At 42.0% G+C, this 18,272-nt stretch overlaps 1 long non-coding RNA gene across 1 annotated transcript; it reads right to left on the bottom strand.

Annotated features, from left to right (window-relative positions):
* Positions 1–4,602: 4,602 nt before the first annotated feature.
* Positions 4,603–18,209, bottom strand: LOC134299111 (uncharacterized). The gene is made up of 2 exons (XR_010006245.1): positions 18,155–18,209; positions 4,603–4,750 (listed from the first exon to the last, which is right to left on the bottom strand). It is a non-coding gene; the product is annotated as an uncharacterized LOC134299111 (long non-coding RNA).
* Between the last annotated feature and the right edge of the window lie 63 nt (positions 18,210–18,272).

The following is an 18,272-nucleotide window of genomic DNA, read 5'->3' as shown; positions in this document are numbered from 1 at the left end:
GGTCAAATCAACCCATATCCTAGAATGGGCCAAAAGCTTGGGCCCACATCCAGGTCTTCAGCTGCTTCCTAAAAGACATGAGTGAGGGGGCTTCCCTAATCTCCCTTGGCAAGGAGTTCCATAGCCATGGAGCCACCACCGAAAAAGCCCTGTCTCTCATCCCCACCAACCGCACCTGTGATGGCGGTGGGACCAAGAGCAGGGCCTCACTCAAAGATCTTAATCTGTGGGACGGCTCATAAGGGGAGGTATGTTCGGAGAGGTAAGTTGGACCAGAGCCGTTTAAGGTTTTGTAGGCCAAAGCCAGCACTTTAAATTGTGCCCAAAGCTAACAGCTTCCAAACAGTCTTTGAAGGCAACCCCACGTAGAGCGCATTGCAATAGTCCAAACGAGATGTAACAAGAGCATGGACCACTGTGGCCAAGTCAGGTTTCCCAAGGTATGGGCACAGTTGGCGCACAAGTTTGAGTTGTGCGAAGGCCCCCCTGGCCACCGCCAAAACATGGGGTTCCAGGCTCAGCGATGAGTCCAGGAGGACTCCCAAACTGCAAACCTGCGCCTTCAGAGGGAGTGCGACCCCATCCAGCACAGACTGTAACCCTATACCCTGTTCGGCCTTACGACTGACCAGGAGGACCTCCATCTTGTCTGGATTCAACTTCAATTTGTTCACCCTCATCCAGTCCAACACAGCAGCCAGGCACCGGTTCAGGATCTGGACAGGATCCTTGGAAGCTGGAGAAAAGGAGTGATAGAGTTGGACATCATCCGCGTACAGATGACACCGAACTCCAAAACTCCGGATGATCTCACCCAGCGGCTTCATGTACTCCACTTACTATAACTCCACCATGGCAGTCTCCTACTGTTGCAAAAAGTTCCCTCAGAATTGTAGCCATTGAAGGGAAGAAATGAGGCATTACCCCCCCCCCCAAATAATAATTCTGCTCCCAAATAACTTTTCCTTCATTCCCATTTTTTTCCATTGCAGAAAGTGAAACACTGAAAATCACTCACATTTATAACTCTTAAATTTGCTGGGTACTCATTGGTAACTTTGCCTGATCATTTTCATCAGATGCCTAAACTGTATTTCTGAATGCTCAACTGAAGTTTTATGTTACTGCAATGGTAAAAATTGGGGACTGAAGAAAAAGTTATGTGGGGAGCAAAATTATTATTCAGGAGAAACAATGACCTCCTTTTGTCACCTCCTCCACCTTCTTGCTCCATATACTGGGAACAACCTCTCAGGACACCTGCATGATGCCACTTACCTTCCTTGGTTCAAATCCCACATCCGTGCTTTCTGTAGTTTGACCTGTAACCAGCCTATAACCTGGCCTAGTGACATGAAACTGACACTACAGTATGGACCCCATATCCAAGGGACGAGTTTCCATTATGGCATTCTTGGGCTAGCGGTCCTTCATTTCAATAGGGTTCACTGCTTGTTTTGCGTGTTCGTGTGAAATCTGGCAATGTATCCCCTGCTGATATGGAGGTGTACTGTACTGTTTTGCCTTCTTATTTGCCCCTACCAAACCCTTCACTGACATTTCTCTCCCATGCTATGTTTTAGAAATATAGTTCTCAGAAGCCGTAGCCAGCACATCCACTACTGAAAAAAGACTCAGAGATGTAATCTCTAACATCTGAAAGATCACCCAGTTCCTACCCCAGTAGTAGACTTACATTCTTTTGGTGTTGGGGCCAAAATCCTTATCTATTCCATGAAGCATATTATATGGTGCTGCAAAAATGTTACAACTGGTGTCATTTTTCTCAAATTTATATTTTTCTTGGACATTTGTTCCCATAATACATTCAAAGATTCCTGAAGTGGTAAGAATCTATGCTACCCACTGCGTTGCTGGCTGCACACAAGCAGAGCACATATTTTGAGTACAAAACAGTCACAAAATAGCACAGGCCTGGGCAATGGTTTGTTTCTCTTATTGTTTGTATAAAAACCACGGGTATTGTCCATTAGGCTTCTGTGACAGCTGGGCAGACACATCCAACACAGCACTTGGGAGAACAATAAATGTGCAAGTTAAAGATATGGAGAGAGGAGCATTTCTTAAGCAACAAAATATTGCTTGAATAATGTAGATAAGTTATCTCATTGCAACAGAAGTTATCTCAGTGCAACTTTTAAACAACGACATCTGGACACTCTTGTAGCACATGAGGAGGTGAAATACTGAAGTTATTGCACTATAAAGCAGATTACCTAGCGGAATACCTAAGAGGCCTAACAGAAAGTTATTGCCTCCCTGGATTGTAAGGCAATTTACCTGTCAAAGAGCTGGAAATCAAACAGCTTGTTTGTATTTACCAAAAACCCTTGTAGAGCTGACTGTGTTTTGTGAGACTCTGACCTGTAAGGAATTGAACAGAAACAGCTGAGACTCAATTTTTTTTATTAATTTTAAAAATTAACAAAAGCAATAATCTTGTATGTATCTATGGGGAGAGAAGTGAGCATAATACAAAATATTTGGATGCTCTGGGATTTGGGGATGAATGTGTCTTGCATTTAAATGCAAGGAAAGAGAAGATGAGGAAGAGGCAAAGGAAGAAAGAGAGAGAAAATAACTATGAAAATTATACAAAAGCCTATGTAGTCTATGCTTAAGATTTGAATGAAGTGTTTTGCTTCTTAAATGGTTCTGGTAGTTGAGTGTTAGGACACCAAGAGACCAAATTCAAATAATTGCTTGGGCAGGTCAAATACTCTCATCCTCAGACAAGGCAAAACCCCTGAACAAGAAAACCCCATGATAAAGGTGCCTTAGATCAATAGTTCTCAACCCGTGGGTCCCCAGTTGTTTTGGCCTTCAATTCCCAGAAATCCTAAGAATTGGTAAACCTGCTGGGATTTCTGGGAGTTGTAGGCCAAAACACCTGGGTACCCACAGGTTGAGAAGCACTGCCTTAGATCCACCATAACTCATAAACAGTTTGGATGCCCACAGCTACAACATAGGTTTACTACTTCCTAAGAATATTTGTACTGGTGTATCAAGTGGCCTAAAGGTACCAGATTATTTTTTATCTTGGAAGCTAAGGAAGGTCAGCCCTGGTTATTCCTTGTATGGGAGACAACCAATGAATTCCAAGTGCTATAGGCTATATTTCAGAAGACAAAATGGGCAAAACCAGCTCTGAGTAATCCTTGCCTATGAAAACTCTATGAAATTCATAGCCCAGCCATAAGTTGACAGGTGACTTGAAGGTACATGTACATGGGTACACTTTATTAAATCCTTGTCCTACAGAGAGTAAGTTTTTCCAGTCCCAACTATCCACCTTATCTGACCAAAGAGTCTGATTTCCCTCTGGAAGAGCCTGGCCAAGAGCATCCCAGGCACTGAGATTTTGGAAGAAAAAAGTGAGACCAAATCTGATAGTGTCATAGAGAATGTCCCTTGGCAATGCCATTAAGCATTATATATAGGCATTAACCACAGCTGACCAAAGCCTGTCATTCAAATAGAAAGCACACAGCACAACTAAAGAAATCTTCCAAGCAAAGAGAAAGTTTCTCAAACTCTGTTTTTAATGAGATGCTCCCATTAACGGGAGCTCTTCACTTGCCACATTTTAAAAATACCTCCCAAATAACTGTAATCATAATCATGCTACTACTAGTAACCAGATATTTTGACGATGGTCAGATAATGATGATATGGCAATGCTATGTCTCTTCAGAGCAATACTTATTTAATTTAATGGAACATAATTTTTTTTAAAATGCTGAGAATGTAATACATCCCAATAATGGTTTTAAGGTTTTTTGTGGATAGAAGCAAAAGTGGAAAAAAGACAGAAATGGAAGAAGATGAGCATGGATAGGTTAAGTAAGGAAAGAAGAAGAAAAGGACAAGAGAGGCAGAAGCAAGGAGAAAGAAGACAGTTGCAGCCGGGAGATTTGGGAAAGGACAAGAGGTGAAAGATGGCAAAATGAAAGAAAACAGATTAAGGAAGACCGGATAAAAATAGTAAAACTAGAAGAATATAGAGAAACTGTATACAAGAGGGAAAGAAGTGAAATCAAGAGGTAAATCACTTTGCTCTATAGTCTCCTTCCTATTGCTGGCATGTAACTCCTCAGGCTGAACAGGTTCAACATCCCTGTTCCATGTCTTTTACTATTTTCTTCAACTATAACAAATATTGAATAAATTAAATGGCAATTTGTCGATCCTGCTTTAGCTATGGGTTTCATACATTACTGGAGGATAGACTAGAGCATTGGTTTTCAACCTGGGGTCCCCAGATGTTTTTGGCCTACAACTCCCAGAAATCCCACCCAGTTTACCAACTGTTAGGATTTCTGGGAATTGAAGGCCAGAAACCTCTGGTGACCCCAGGTTGAGAACCACTGGACTAGAGGATCCTGAAGCTGAGATTCAGCTACCCACTAAAGAAGCAGGCTGAGAGTCCAGTGCCCAGCATGTTCTGCTACTTTGAAGACCAGGTGAACACGGAAGCTGGGATTGAAGGCAACAGGAACAGAGGTTTATTACTTCCATGCTGGAAAGGATGTCTGATACAGAGTCTTCACTCAAAAAGATCAGACACAAGACATGCAGTACAGTACAAGATATTTTATTATTTTGACAGACATCAAAGTCCCCGTGCTCTCTCCTGACTGGTCAGAAACTGGCCGAGTTTCAATCTGGGCTGCTGTTAGCTGGGGAAGCCTCATAGTGTCAAAAGTTGATGGAGTCTCTTCCATGGCTAGAAAAACAAACAGCTGTCATTTGTCAGTTTGAAGCCAGAGTCATTTAGAAGGTCCACCCCAGAGAAGGGGGTGGACAGATAAAAATTTGTGGTGGCAATATGCAAAACAGTCCATGATGAGATTATTGGCCAAGTCTGGTGTGCATAAAGGGTGAACCTCAGAAACTGGGGCTGTTATGCAAATATAAACAGTTCAATGTAGAACATACAGATGTTATCTGTATGCTGTTGAATGTCTGAAAGAGGCTCATCTCCAGATTCCCTTAGGCAACCAAAACTCCTGTTGATGGAATTAACTTTTCTAGCTGGAATTGCCCCTTCTTGAGGGACCCACCTCACAGTAGGTGGGGAGCTGGAAAAACCCCTCAGGCACACACACAAGCAAGATATTTTTGTTTAAGTGTTTCCCCAGAGCACTGCATTACATATGTACAATTATGATTCTTTATTTCAGCATAGCTTAGTTATTTTTAATACATAACACATAGGTGTGGGTCTCAAAAGGATTATAACCATGTAAATGTGAACAATTTTTAAGAAAACAGAGATTTATCGTTTTGAAGTACAGAATAGGAGTCCCTTCGTTAGGGTTTTGGAGATACGCTCTTTGAGGTTTGTGGGCACGCAAACCTCTTCAATTCTCCTCAGATATGCTTTCAGTAAAAAGTTAACTAATCCCTGGAACGTGTAGTTTCCCAGCCAGACTTCTGGAAATGAAGTCTACTGCGGACCAGGGAAATGGTACTGTTTCAATGTTGCAAAACTCCATATAATGTTAAGAATATATAAAAGAAATCATATTTGAATTTGGAACTCATGTTTAGTTTATCCTTTGGAAGGGGAGTCAATTTTTCGATAACAACCCGAGAAGTGCATTCCAAGGCTACAATTTTATAACTGTATGAAAATTACAGTGTAAACAAAAATACAACATAGAACCAACAGATATATTGACATAAAATAAAATATAATAAAGATCCAAAAAAAAGAAAAAGAAAATAAAGAAACTACAGTAGAGTCTCACTTATCCAACACTTGCTTATCCAACGTTCTGGATTATCCAACACATTTTTGTAGTCAATGTTTTTAATACATCATGATATTTTGGTGCTAAATTCGTAAATACAGTAATTACTATATAGCATTACTGCATACTGAACTACTTTTTCTGTCAAATTTGTTGTATAACATGATGTTTTGGTGCTTAATTTGTAAAATCATAACCTAGTTTGATGTTTAATAGGCTTTTCCTTAATCCTTCCTTATTATCCAACATATTCACTTATCCAACATAAACGGGCCGGCAGAATGTTGGATAAGTGAGACTCTACTGTACCTTGAGGTATCACTTCCTCTTGGGATTCAGTATGCAGAGGGGAGGAAAAGCTAAATTTGTGCCTTTTTAAAAAGGTGACTTTGTGCTGGGTGAAATGTCAAGCTCAGAAATACCCAGTGAGAAGTGAGTTAATGATGGATGGGAGTTTATTAGTGGTGAAAAACTGAAGGCACAACCACAAATATGTCCACCTGGAAAGACGAGTTGAGAGTGTTAAACAAAAGCAGGAAGGTGTTTTGTTTGTTTGTTTGTTTGTTTTTTGGAAGAGCTGTGATTTAGGGGGAAACATGTAAAAGGAATGGAAGAAAGAACAAACCACTAAGGAAAAGTACAAATGGATAGGAGGGCAAAAGCTTAGAATAAGCGTGGGCTTGCAAGATAGATGAAGCATAATAGAAAGGGACTTTTTGGCTGTATTCAGAGAAAGTGGAGGACATAGGAGATCTGCTGCAAGAAGATGATGATGAAATACTAATGGGCAACAGAAAGAAAATTCAACCCCTTTTTCACCTCTGCCTTATCCCAAAAGGAAAGCAAAGCCCAGCCTGGTGAAATAGAAAACATAATACATAATATAATGATAAACTTTATTTATATCCCACCCTCTCTCCAGAAGGACTTAGAGCGGCTTAGAACAAAATTAAATCATAACATGCATAAGCAAAAGCAAAAAGTCAGGACATAATATATAAAAAAAATCAGAAGCAGGTTAGATTGACATAAAAATATCACAACACAGTTTAAATTTTTTTACTGGGTTTAAAAACACATTGCACCCCAGAGGTAAACCCAGTTAAAACCAATAGGTATTTGACAAAGCTAAAAGACCACCATCATATTAAGTAGCAATCATCCATTTTTGAAAGCCTGCTTCCACATCCAGGTTTTTAGTTCTTTTCTAAAGGTAGCTAGAAAAGGAGCCTGTCTGATTTCTTTAGGGAGAGCATTCCAAAGCTGGGGGACCACCACTGAAAAGGCCCTTTCCCTTGTTCCCACCAACCATGCTTGTGAGGGGGTGGGACCATGAAAAGGACGCGCTCTGGAAGACCTTAAGGCCCGAATTGATTCATAGGGGGAGTCATGCAAATAGGCTGGACCTGAACCATAGTATGGTGGGAAGCAAGAGCAGTAATGTAGTCGTACTAGAACATTCACTATTTTATATACAGAGATGTTGTCCAAAGGACACCCAGATGTGTTACCATCCTGCTGGGAGGCTTCTCTCATGTCCCCCCAAGCTAGAGCTAACAGATGAGAGCTCACTCCGTCTTGTGGATTAAAACCGGCAACCTTCAGGTCAGCAGTTCAGCTGGCAGAAGGGTTTAACCCAGTGGTTCTCAACCTGTGGTTCCCCAGATGTTTTGGCCTTCAACTCCCAGAAATCCTAATAGCTGATAAACTGGCTGAGATTTCTGGGAGTTGTAGGACAAAACACCTGGGGACCCACAGATTGAGAACCACTGGTTTAACCCATTGCGTTACTGCAGCTCCTGACTAAGTTAATAGCCTGTTAAACTTCCTCCACGTGAATAGGAAGGAGTTCATATTTGAATAATAAGAATTATATGTCGGGATTTTAGACATGGTGAGGCAGGGCCATAAAATGTTGAGCACTACTGTTCTAGATCAAATCATTAAGAGGTCTTCATGACATACCTTGCAACACTTCACAAATAAAGAAACACATGTGGCCAAGCAACATTAGAATGCGGTCCAGGTGCCAAAAAAAAAAAAAGATAAGCGAAGAAGAACAGATAGGCAAAAAGAGACTGCAACATTTTACTCCTAACTGATCTTCCTAGGAAGGATGAGATTTCAACACCTTTTCCTCTTTCTCCCCAATTTAACTGAATATGAACTATTTTTGCACAGTTTATAGTAATTAAAGCAAGTCCAGGACAAAGGGAGGACATTTAAAATACAGCTGACAAAGTGAGACAACAGAGCATTAAACAGAATGGCCCTGCCAAATTGGGACATTTAGAGAGAATGTCATCAGCAAATTCAAAAAGAAGCCAGGGATGCATGCCCTTAAATTTAGGCCTTGTTTCATCCTCTGGTAAGCGTTAAGAGCATAGAGCTCATACACAACAATATGGATATATCTATTTGCAGGATAGTATAAATCAACAAACAAAAGACATATTGAAATGTTTCTGTATAGTCTACCCACTGTCTTTCATTATTTTCCCCCAGAAAATATCATGTCTATAAACTGTGATACAGAAATGGAAAATGCTTCCTCAGTCAAACACAGCTAGTTTGCAATCTCTCAATATGTTTTTCTTGTGCCTTTCTGCCCCTAGCTTTCCCTTTTCAGTTTAAAGGCAGCAATAGACATTACCATAATGTAGAATTGCTGCAGTAGATAAAATGTTATTGACAATAAATGGCACTAATCACCGTCTTCTGCACACCCATCTCCCTCTCCCCCCCCCTTCCTTTAGTTTTACCAACTTTTTACAGCAATAGAGCACCAGCTGGGAGAGAAAACCTTGCGATGGAGCCTTTTCTACTTAATCTCTTAATCTACTGAGTATCTTCAAACACCAGGACTACCCTTTCAAGCCCAGCTGGAGAGTAACATCTGCACTGTCAAAAAGAAGAAGAAAAGAGGCGCTCCAGAAGCAAATCCATTAAATTGTGAGCTCAATCTTTCTAAAGTAATTTGTTTTTGTCGAGATTTGTTAAGGGCCCTAGCCTAAACAGGCTCGGGGATGGAATGTTTTTTGCTTCAGCTTTCCCGTTCTCTTCCTTTCTCTAGTGCAGGCGTGGTCTACACCAACCGCAGGTACACTCTGCTTGATTTTGCATCCCCATGAGCACTGAATTTTGCTGCCCTTAAAAATACTTTGACAAAACTGGCACCAGTTCATTATAATTTCAAGTGAAAAGGCACTTTATGCTTGCCGGTCCATTACTTATCAACTCGATACAACTCCACAGCTATCAAGGGAGAGACCTCAACAGCACACTAAGGTGGCAACTGTAGAATGGATTTTGTGAAGGTGTACAAACACACTGTACACTTGTTTATGTAACAAATAAAACCTAGAGAACTAAAGCAGAATTGAAGAGGCTGAGAGACAGGCAGTTCACTGGTTGACCCCTTCCCTTATGGAATATCCTATCCCAAGATGTGGCTGTAAATGGTGCCACATGGCTCCCATCCTGTGTTTAAAGATCTTTTAAAAACAGTTGTTCTTGGCTGCTTTTAATTTAATCTAGACCAATTTTTCTTTACTCTTGTAGCCATTCAATTTTTTTTTACATGTCAGGAGCGACTTGAGAAACTGCAAGTTGCTTCTGGTGTGAGAGAATTGGCTATCTGCAAGGACATTTCCCAGGGGATGCCCAGGTGTTTTGATGTTTTTACCATTGTTGTGGGAGGCTTCTCTCATGTCCCCGTGTGGGAAGCTGGAGCTGATAGAAAGAACTCATCTACGCTCTCCCCTGGTTGAATTCGAACCAGCAATCTTCAAGTCAGCAACCCAACCTTCAAATCAACAATCCTGCCAGCACAAGGGTTTAACCCACTGCACTACTGAGGGCTCTTACCCTTCGAAATGCTTTTTGCTGTTTGGAATAACTATGTATTGTATTTTAAAATTTTATTCTTGTCTGTAAAGGGCATATGGACGAACAGACAAACAAAGAGTAAGCACTGGGAAACATATTTTAGGTAGGCCAACTATAACTTAAGTGCAACACAAACATACAATCCAGTTCACAAGACTAATGGATACTGTTAAGCCTAATTTAATTTTAGTGTCTTAATGCGACGAGGCTTCTAAAGAGTGAAGCAGTTGGAAAAAAGAAGGGAACTGTATTGTATGAAAAAAGTAAACCAGCATTGAAAGTAAACCAACACCTTTGGTCCCTGTTGCACAGCACCATGTACGTCCTGCTGCTGATCTGCCTCCTCCCCACAATGAATTCTTCTCCTGTTATTGACAAGCAAAACCCAATAGCTCACAGTCGTGCAATATTCTTGTCATTTAGTTTGTGCAATGAGTTTGTTCTGCTTCTTTGTCAGTATGCCAGTGGTAAAGAAATGTTGGGTGCAGTAATCTTCTCCTCTATCATTCTCCCCTCTATCCTTTGCTATTTCCAAGCTGTTTTATATTTACAGTAGAGTCTCACTTATCCAACACTCACTTATCCAATGTTCTGGATTATCCAACGCATTTTTGTAGACAATGTTTTCAATACATCATGATATTTTGGTACTAAATTCGTAAATACAGTAATTACTACATAGCATTATCATGTATTGAACTAATTTTTCTGCCAAATTTGTTGTATAACATGATGTTTTGGTGCTTAATTTGTAAAATCATAACCTAATTTGATGTTTAATAGGCTTTTCCTTAATCCCTCCTTATTATCCAACATATTTACTTATCCAACGTTCTGCCAGCCCGTTTATCTTGGATACTGTAGTTAATATTTTTCAGTTATATTTGCCTTTCTTGTTAACCATTGCTTAAACTATACAATTTCTTTTTAAAAGATCTTTTGAAATTACAGAGCTGCAGGAAGACAAAACAATGCAGATGTACAATTGTAAGGCCATGGGTGGCTAAATTGGCGCAACCATGCAAATGAAGAGAGGTGTGATAATGGAAGTGCCCATCCTGGCATGTATTTGGTAACTATGATCACAGGATTGTCTTGTAATAGCAGCTTTGTGTGATAAAGTCCTTGCGTTGGAATTTACTTCCATTAAATGAAAATGATATTGCTGCCACTTGTTATCAAATTTATTTCAACATATGATGAATGAGAAGTCTTCAAGAACCAAGATTATCAGCAACCCATTCAGGTCTTACAAACACGCAGGTATGACTTAATTAATGGGATCCAATACATATTTAATGGAGCCTTCCTCTTTTCCTGTTGCCTTATACTTTACCATGTATCATATTTCCAATGTCATGTTGTCTTGATATTATGTACAAAATATGACAGCTTCAGCTTAGCCATATTCTGGCTTCTAATAAGAGTTCAGGCCTGATTTGCTCTGGGACTTTGGGAGGGGGTCTACAGTATCCCTAAAACCCTCCTCATATATGAGGGCTATCCAGAAAGTTCATGACGTTTTGGAATTAAAAATAAACAAAGTATAAGAGAAAACATTTACTGCAATATAACAGGTACAAACAACATTGATTGACAGATATAAATAACCAATCCAACTACATTTACAGGGTAAGGGCAAAATCAGACATGATACAATAATTCAAATCTTGAAACTTATAGTTTGACATATAGATGGCGCCACTCGCGCCGTCACACTCCCGGCCTAGATTTCCAGACTTTCGGAAATCTAAACAAAATGGAGTTAAATACCTTTAACTCTAATAACTTTAAGACTGTAAGTCTTGTGAAAATAACTCAACCATGTCGCTAATAGGCCTGTCAAATTAAAAAAAACCTTTTCGTTAGAGACTACCTTAACCTGGGCCTTGCCCACTCTATTGTCAGAGCTAGGATATAATTTTGACACAATACCCTTAGCCCATTGGTATCTATGAGCATCCTTTTGTTTAAGTAACATCAAATCCCCAACCTTTACGTTGGCACTTAACAATCCAAAACCCATTGTTTCTTAGGGCAGACTCAGTAAATGTCCTTCCTTGGTGTTTAACCTTTGCGTGGAAATGCTGTGTCAACAGCAGAGCTATGTGGCTATGGTGTGGCAAAATAACAGGATTTTTAACACAGGATCTAATCTTTGCTCTTTTTAGTCTACCTCCAACCCTAAGGAGACCCTCATTGTCCAGGAAGGGGTTCAAGTCCTTTAAACAACTATTTTTGGGCAAGGAAGCTTTTTTTTCTAGACAAGCTATTTTTGAAGGTGAGGAACTGCTTGCTATATACTGCCTTGACAGTTGTATGTTTTCTATGCCTTGGGCTTGGCAAGTCCAATTTTTCCATTGTGACATGAGATCCTGAGGAAGCTCTTGATCCCAGGTAGGCTTAAGCTGAATTGCCTGTTTTTGGTGGGAAAGCCTGAAGTATCTCTGGACTATTTGAGTTTATTTTGTGATATGGCAGGAACCACTGCTCTTCTCCCTCTGCACACACGCTAGCTGGTTCAGCATAGTTGCTTCTGAAGAGATCTTCCACAAACTGGGTGATCTGGGTATTTACCTTCGGATCCTTTAGCATCCTTCTTCTTAAGGACAGGAGACGATGAAGGGCAACATCTCTGTTGTTGGGTAGAGATGGTCTTTCCGGCTTGAAAGGTAAAGGTGCTATCCAATTACCTTCAGGGTCTTGAGTGACTTGGTTGTTCATCATCTCAAGAAACTTCTGATCATTTTTAGAGAAGGCTGTTTGCTCATCTCTCTCTGTGACTTCGATGATGGGAGAGTAATCGGGCATTACTCCCTGGCAGCAAACTGAGATGTGGCTGGCACATCCTTGCATTAGTGAAGGCCTTTTAGTGACAGGCTGGAACATCTTGTTCAGGCAGACTGAGCCTAACACCGTCCATCCTAAAGGCAACTGCTGGGCCATGGGTGATCCCTTAGGACCTTCAATCTGGTTGCTAACACGGAACAGTGTGGGACAATCTGCACCGATAAGCATGACGATGTCTGTTACCAAGTCCAAAGCTGGAATTAGATCTTGAATACCTTTGAGATGAGGATGGGCTTGTATCACCTCCTTCGTGGCTATCTGTTCTTTGTTCCTGGGAATCAGGCTGCATTCTATAAGGTCAGGAAGATCGTACCTGGCCTTTTGTCCGACAGGTGAGATTTTGAACTTTGTTGCAACTCTGCCATTCATCTTATTCTTTCCAGAACAAGTGGATATGGTGTATTCTATTGTCTCTGTATGAAGGTCAAACATGTTGAAGAACTCTGGGGTTGCAAGAGATGCGTCACTTTGGGCATCCAAAGCGACGTAGACCCTTTTCTTATTCCACGGCTGCTTGTCTGGATACACCTCTGCCAGGCAGATTGGGTGGCAAATCCTGGGCTTGTGGCTATTTTGACAAAGCTTGGTGCAGGCAACCGCAGGAGCCTTGAGGGCTACCTGAGGTTCTGTAGGCTTTTGGTCTTCTTTGGCTTCTTCTTTGGCAGGAGAATTTGACTTTGCTTTGAATTGAGGGGAATCGAAGTTGTGCATTGCAGAGCAATGCTTGATGCTGTTGCAGTGTTGGCATTTAACCTTTTCTTTGCAGTCTTTGGAGAAGTGAATAGTGGCGCCGCAGCATCTAAAGCACACCTTGGCCTTTTGAACTATTTGGAGTCGTTCTTCGTAAGGCTTCTTTGCGAACTCTCTGCATTCAGCTAGGATGTGTGGCTTTTGATGAATGGGACAGGATATGGTGTTGTTGCTGACTGGTTGAGCAGAAGTTGCAGAAGTTGCGTCTGTCATCTTGACACTTAGGTTCCTTCTAAGATCTTTGCCCTGGGCTTTGTCTTCTTTGGAGGTCTTTTCAGGCTTTAGGTCTTGGTACAAAGCGAGAAGACCTGTCTGAGGGTCATTCCTCTCACGGGCTGCTCTAGTGACGAAATCCACCAAAAAGGTGAAGGGCGGGTATACATTTGCATTCTCCTCTTTGTACTTGAACACCTGTTTTCCCCAAGCTTCTCGAAGAGGAAAAGGAAGTTTGCAGAGAATGGCACTCTGCGACGTGTGCTGGTCCAGACATGCTAAACCTGGCAGCTCTGGATTTCCTTTGGCTGAAGCTAGCTCTAGTAAAAGATCACTAAAGTCCCAAAGCTGTTTGCAATCTTTCATCTTCAGCGATGGGAACCTGTTGAGTCGATCCATGAGGGACGCTTCTATGTCAGTGCTCGCACCGAAGCGCTGGTCCAAGCGAGACCACGCTGTGGACAAAGCTCTTTGGGGGTCTGCTACATGAGCAGCATAAAGTCTTTTTACTTGCTCGGCTGAGCTGGGTCCAAGCCACGCCATAAGAAGGGACAGTTCTTCATCCGCTTCTAGCTTGAAATCTCGAATGGCCCTCATGAAGGTGATTTTCCACAGAAGGTAGTCATCCGGTCGGTCAGTGAATTTCTGGACGCCTTTGTCTCTGATATCTCTTCTTCGATTTCTCAAGAGGGAACCCAATTGAGACTCCAGTGTGTAAGGGTACATCTGAGTAGTGTGATGTGGCGTGACAAACTCAATGTTCTTCGGTTGAACACATCTTGTCGCGATGGTAGGCGATGCTGGGTTCAGCAGATTGCTGGCAGGCAGCACCTCTGAAGCTTTTATCTTCAGCGATGGGAGAATTGACTTGGTATGCAGGGATGAATGTGGTGGTTCACTCCCGGCCATGCCTTGCCAATCTGAATGGACATCTGGATGTTGTTGAAAGACGTCATCCTTTCGTTCCCAAGTAGACAGGTGGTATCTCTGAGGCCTAAGTGCAGGGATGGACTCTGACAGAGATGATGGCACTCTCCCGGCCGTGCTTTGCTGTACTTCTGAGGAATGGGCAGGCCTTGAAGTTGCGAACACTGGAATAGGTGAGCGATCTTCAAGGTGGCGAAAGGAGATATGACTCTGCACTACAGGTGATTCCAGTTGCAGATGTGCTGAAACCTTTGCTGTAGGCTCTTGTGTTGGCAGGAAACTAAGGTTTTCTTGGGTTAGTTCCTGTGATAGGGCTTTGGCTAGAACATTAGCTCTGACTATCTTTTGTGCTGTGTCTCTTTTTACTTGAAGCAGATCTAGATCCCGTTGCAGCTCATCTTGCTTGGCTTCAGCCATTGCAAGCTCTATTTCTCTCTGGGCCCTGGCCTGCGCTAGGTCAGCTTCTTGTTGGGCCCTAGCCTGAGCTAGAAGTAGTTTCTGCTTGGCTTTAGCCTGTTGAAGGAGGAGTTCCTCTTCATTGAAGGAAAGGTCTTGCTTAGCCATTTCTGCAGACGCCTGTGCTTCTAAAACCTCTTTTCTAATTTTCAAACGGACAGCCTCTCTGTTGTAGTGGGCTGCTTTGGAAGAAGTACTGATGAATGAATGTATGGATTGGGAGGAACTGCTATGCCTAGATGAATGCTTGGATTTATGGCTAGCATCATTAGATGGAATCTTGAGCAGACTGGATCTAAGGCTTACACATGGGGAGCCTTGAACCCTTTCTTCTGCACCTTTGAATAAGGAACTGGGCTCTGGTTCAGACAGAACCGCGCTGTAGCGCCTCCTCTCTTCTTGTAGGCTAAAAGAAATTTCCTTAGCCCTATCTAAAGACTCTGGAGTGTTAATTTTGTTCAGTACATAGATTATTTCTTCTGCAATAGCACTCCCATTATTGAAGGCCTTTACAAATTCTTGCCTAAGAATTTCCTTTTGCTTTGGGCAAAGGGATGCCCTTATTGCATCAGCTATGGTTGGCAGGTTTTGCCAAGCTCTGTTAAACCTCTGCCTAAGCTGGCCTTCCTGCTGCAAAAGGCAGAGCATTGTTTTCTCTGTGGGGTGCCTTTCTCTGACTGGGCGGGGGGATTTGACCCTTGTTTGCAAAATCTCATTGCTATGACTTGACATTCTGTAATTCAAAAGGAAACTTATCCCAAGTTTCAAACAGTACAAAAATGCAATACTATATAACTATACAATTAAAGGCACACAAAAGGGCAATGCAATACTTTAAACAAGACAATTAAAACAGCTGCTTAACTGAGAAGTTAAGCCTGGGCTTTCATAAACTTGCAGCAGGCTCTGAAGAAATGGCAGGAACTGCAGAAGGTTGGAAATTTATTGCTTTGCAATCTGGTTTCTGGAAGAGGCTTGGTTGGTCTGCAAAGGCTGACTTCTGGCGAAATGTATCTACTTTGCAAAAAGCTTGATCTTGTGCAGTTGCAAGAGCTGAATGTAGCGATTAGCTGGCTAGCTTGAGAAACAGAAAAGGCGGGAAACTTAGCAAATGTTTCAATTTTGCAAAGGCTAGGCTTCTAGCAAAATGTATCCACTTTGCAGAAGGCTTGAACTTGCTGCAGCTGCAAGAGCTGGATGTATCAATTTGCTGCTTGAGATGCAAAAAAAGGCGGGAAACCTAGCAAATGTCTCAATTTTGCAAAGGCTAGGCTTCTAGCAAATGTATCCACTTTGCAGAAGGCTTGAACTTGCTGCAGCTGCAAGAGCTGGATGTAGGGATTTGCTGGTGGCTTGAGATGCAAAAAAAAGGGAAAGCTTGTAAATGTCTCAATTTTTTGAAGGCTGGGCTTCCTTTGACTTCTTTATCTTTAGGAGACTATGGGCTTGGCAAATGTAAGGCCCTTCCACTCCTTCTTTTCCCTTCTTAGCACTTCTGGAAGGCTTCTTTCAGCAGTTCTGGAAAAGAAGGCTTCTCTCTCAGTACTTCTGGAAAAGAAGGCTTCTCTCTGCACTTCTGGAAAAGAAGGCTTCTCTCAGCACTGTGCCGTCGCGCCTGGGGCTGTACTTTTAGTGAAAGAGGCATGGACGTGACATCTTTCCCCAGGGGATTGCTTCTTGCCCTCCTTTAGGGAAACTGGAACTCCCAAGGACCAAAACACTGTAGATAACTCAAAAACTGGGTTTATTGTTCACAAAGGGGGTAAAAGAAAATATACATTACAGTCTTTGATTGTTTAAGTCCGTGGAGCCTTCCAGATCCCTCTTTCTCTGGCTGTGAATGCCGGAGCAAACTCAGCCTCAGTCCAATGACCTATATCTGAAGACAAGAGTCTTCCTCTGTTGCCAAAAGACTGATGTGAAGGCGCTTGAGACTCCTCAACGTTGTTCAGGTTGGCCCTGAACATGAAGTGCGAGTCCCAAGGGTAAGAACCTCAGAATTGGTGCTGAGAGGTAACTTTTGAAGGGCCTTTTGAGCCAAGCCTCTCTTTCACGTCCATCCGATAGAGAACTTGCTGATGGAATGAAAAGGAGGAAACACAGTCCTACTCCAGGAAGAGGTGGAGCCAAACAGTTTAGCTGAGTAAGCAATATAACAGGTACAAACAACATTGATTGACAGATATAAATAACCAATCCAACTACATTTACAGGGTAAGGGCAAAATCAGACATGATACAACAATTCAAATCTTGAAACTTATAGTTTGACATATAGATGGCGCCACTCGCGCCGTCACATTTACCATATTCAGTTGAAAGCCAGACCCAAATACTAGTTCTCACCATAGTCCCCACTGAAATCTAGGTAGTTATCATAGTGATAAAAGTGTTTGAAAAGCCCTCCCCCACCCAAGATTCCCACCTGGCTTGCGTCCTGAACCAGGCTGGCTTCCCTTCTCTCAGCTGTCAAATGGTGCGCTCAGCTTTCTGCACGATCTTCCTCGATCACTCTTTTGTTTTGCAGATGCTTGCAAGGAAGGTTTTTTAGGACAGGAAAGGTGTGCTTCTTGCAAAACCTTAGAAGAGCACCTTCTTGTCATGAACTTTCTGGATAACCCTCGTACAAAATTTCAGATGAGCAAATGGTCTTCTGAACTGTTTTCTTTATGGCCCAGTTTTTATAACTATATATGGAAAGCAAAGGTTTTAGTCAATGGATGAAGAATTATTTATTTATTATTTACAGTATTTATATTCCGCCCTCCCCGAAGGAGACTCAGGGCAGATTCCAATGCACATATATATGGCAAACATTCAGTGCCATCAGACAAACAACATATATTACAGACACACACAAGGCATTTCCAGCTTCCTGAGGGTATGCTTGATTCCGGCCACAGGGGGAGCTGTTGCTTCACCGTGCACTAGTGACACCGAGTGCTGTACTTCCTCATTCCTTTCTACGTGCAGCTGGCAGTTTTATGGTGTTGTAAATTAGTTAAATTAGCCTCCCGCATAAAGCGTACCTAAATTTCCTACTTGACAGATGCAACTGTCTTTCGGGCTGCTTAGGTAATCAGCAAGCCAGGCTATTTAATGGTCGGAGGCTTAAACCGACCCGGGCTTCGAACTCATGACCTCTCAGTCAGTAGTGATTTATTGCAGCTGGTTACTAGCCAGCTGTGCCACAGATTGGACACAATTCCTTATACAATATATTTCTCCATAACCTTTGTGGTTATGTAGAAATGTGGTAAATCCAACTTGACATCTGCAATCCTCACTTACCAGGCAGCAGTTGTTGTGACCAACAGAAGTCTGTTCCCCTGCCATCCAGGAAGTGACTGACTAACATTACTTTCTCCTCACATGAACCATCTTCATTGTGACAGGCAAAAGTGGGCTC

This window comes from Anolis carolinensis, chromosome 1 (genome assembly GCF_035594765.1).
Source record: "Anolis carolinensis isolate JA03-04 chromosome 1, rAnoCar3.1.pri, whole genome shotgun sequence".
Classification (NCBI taxonomy): Eukaryota; Metazoa; Chordata; class Lepidosauria; order Squamata; family Dactyloidae; genus Anolis; species Anolis carolinensis.
The sequence above is the reverse complement of the archived record's forward strand: the minus strand, read 5'-3'. Positions and strand labels throughout refer to the sequence as shown.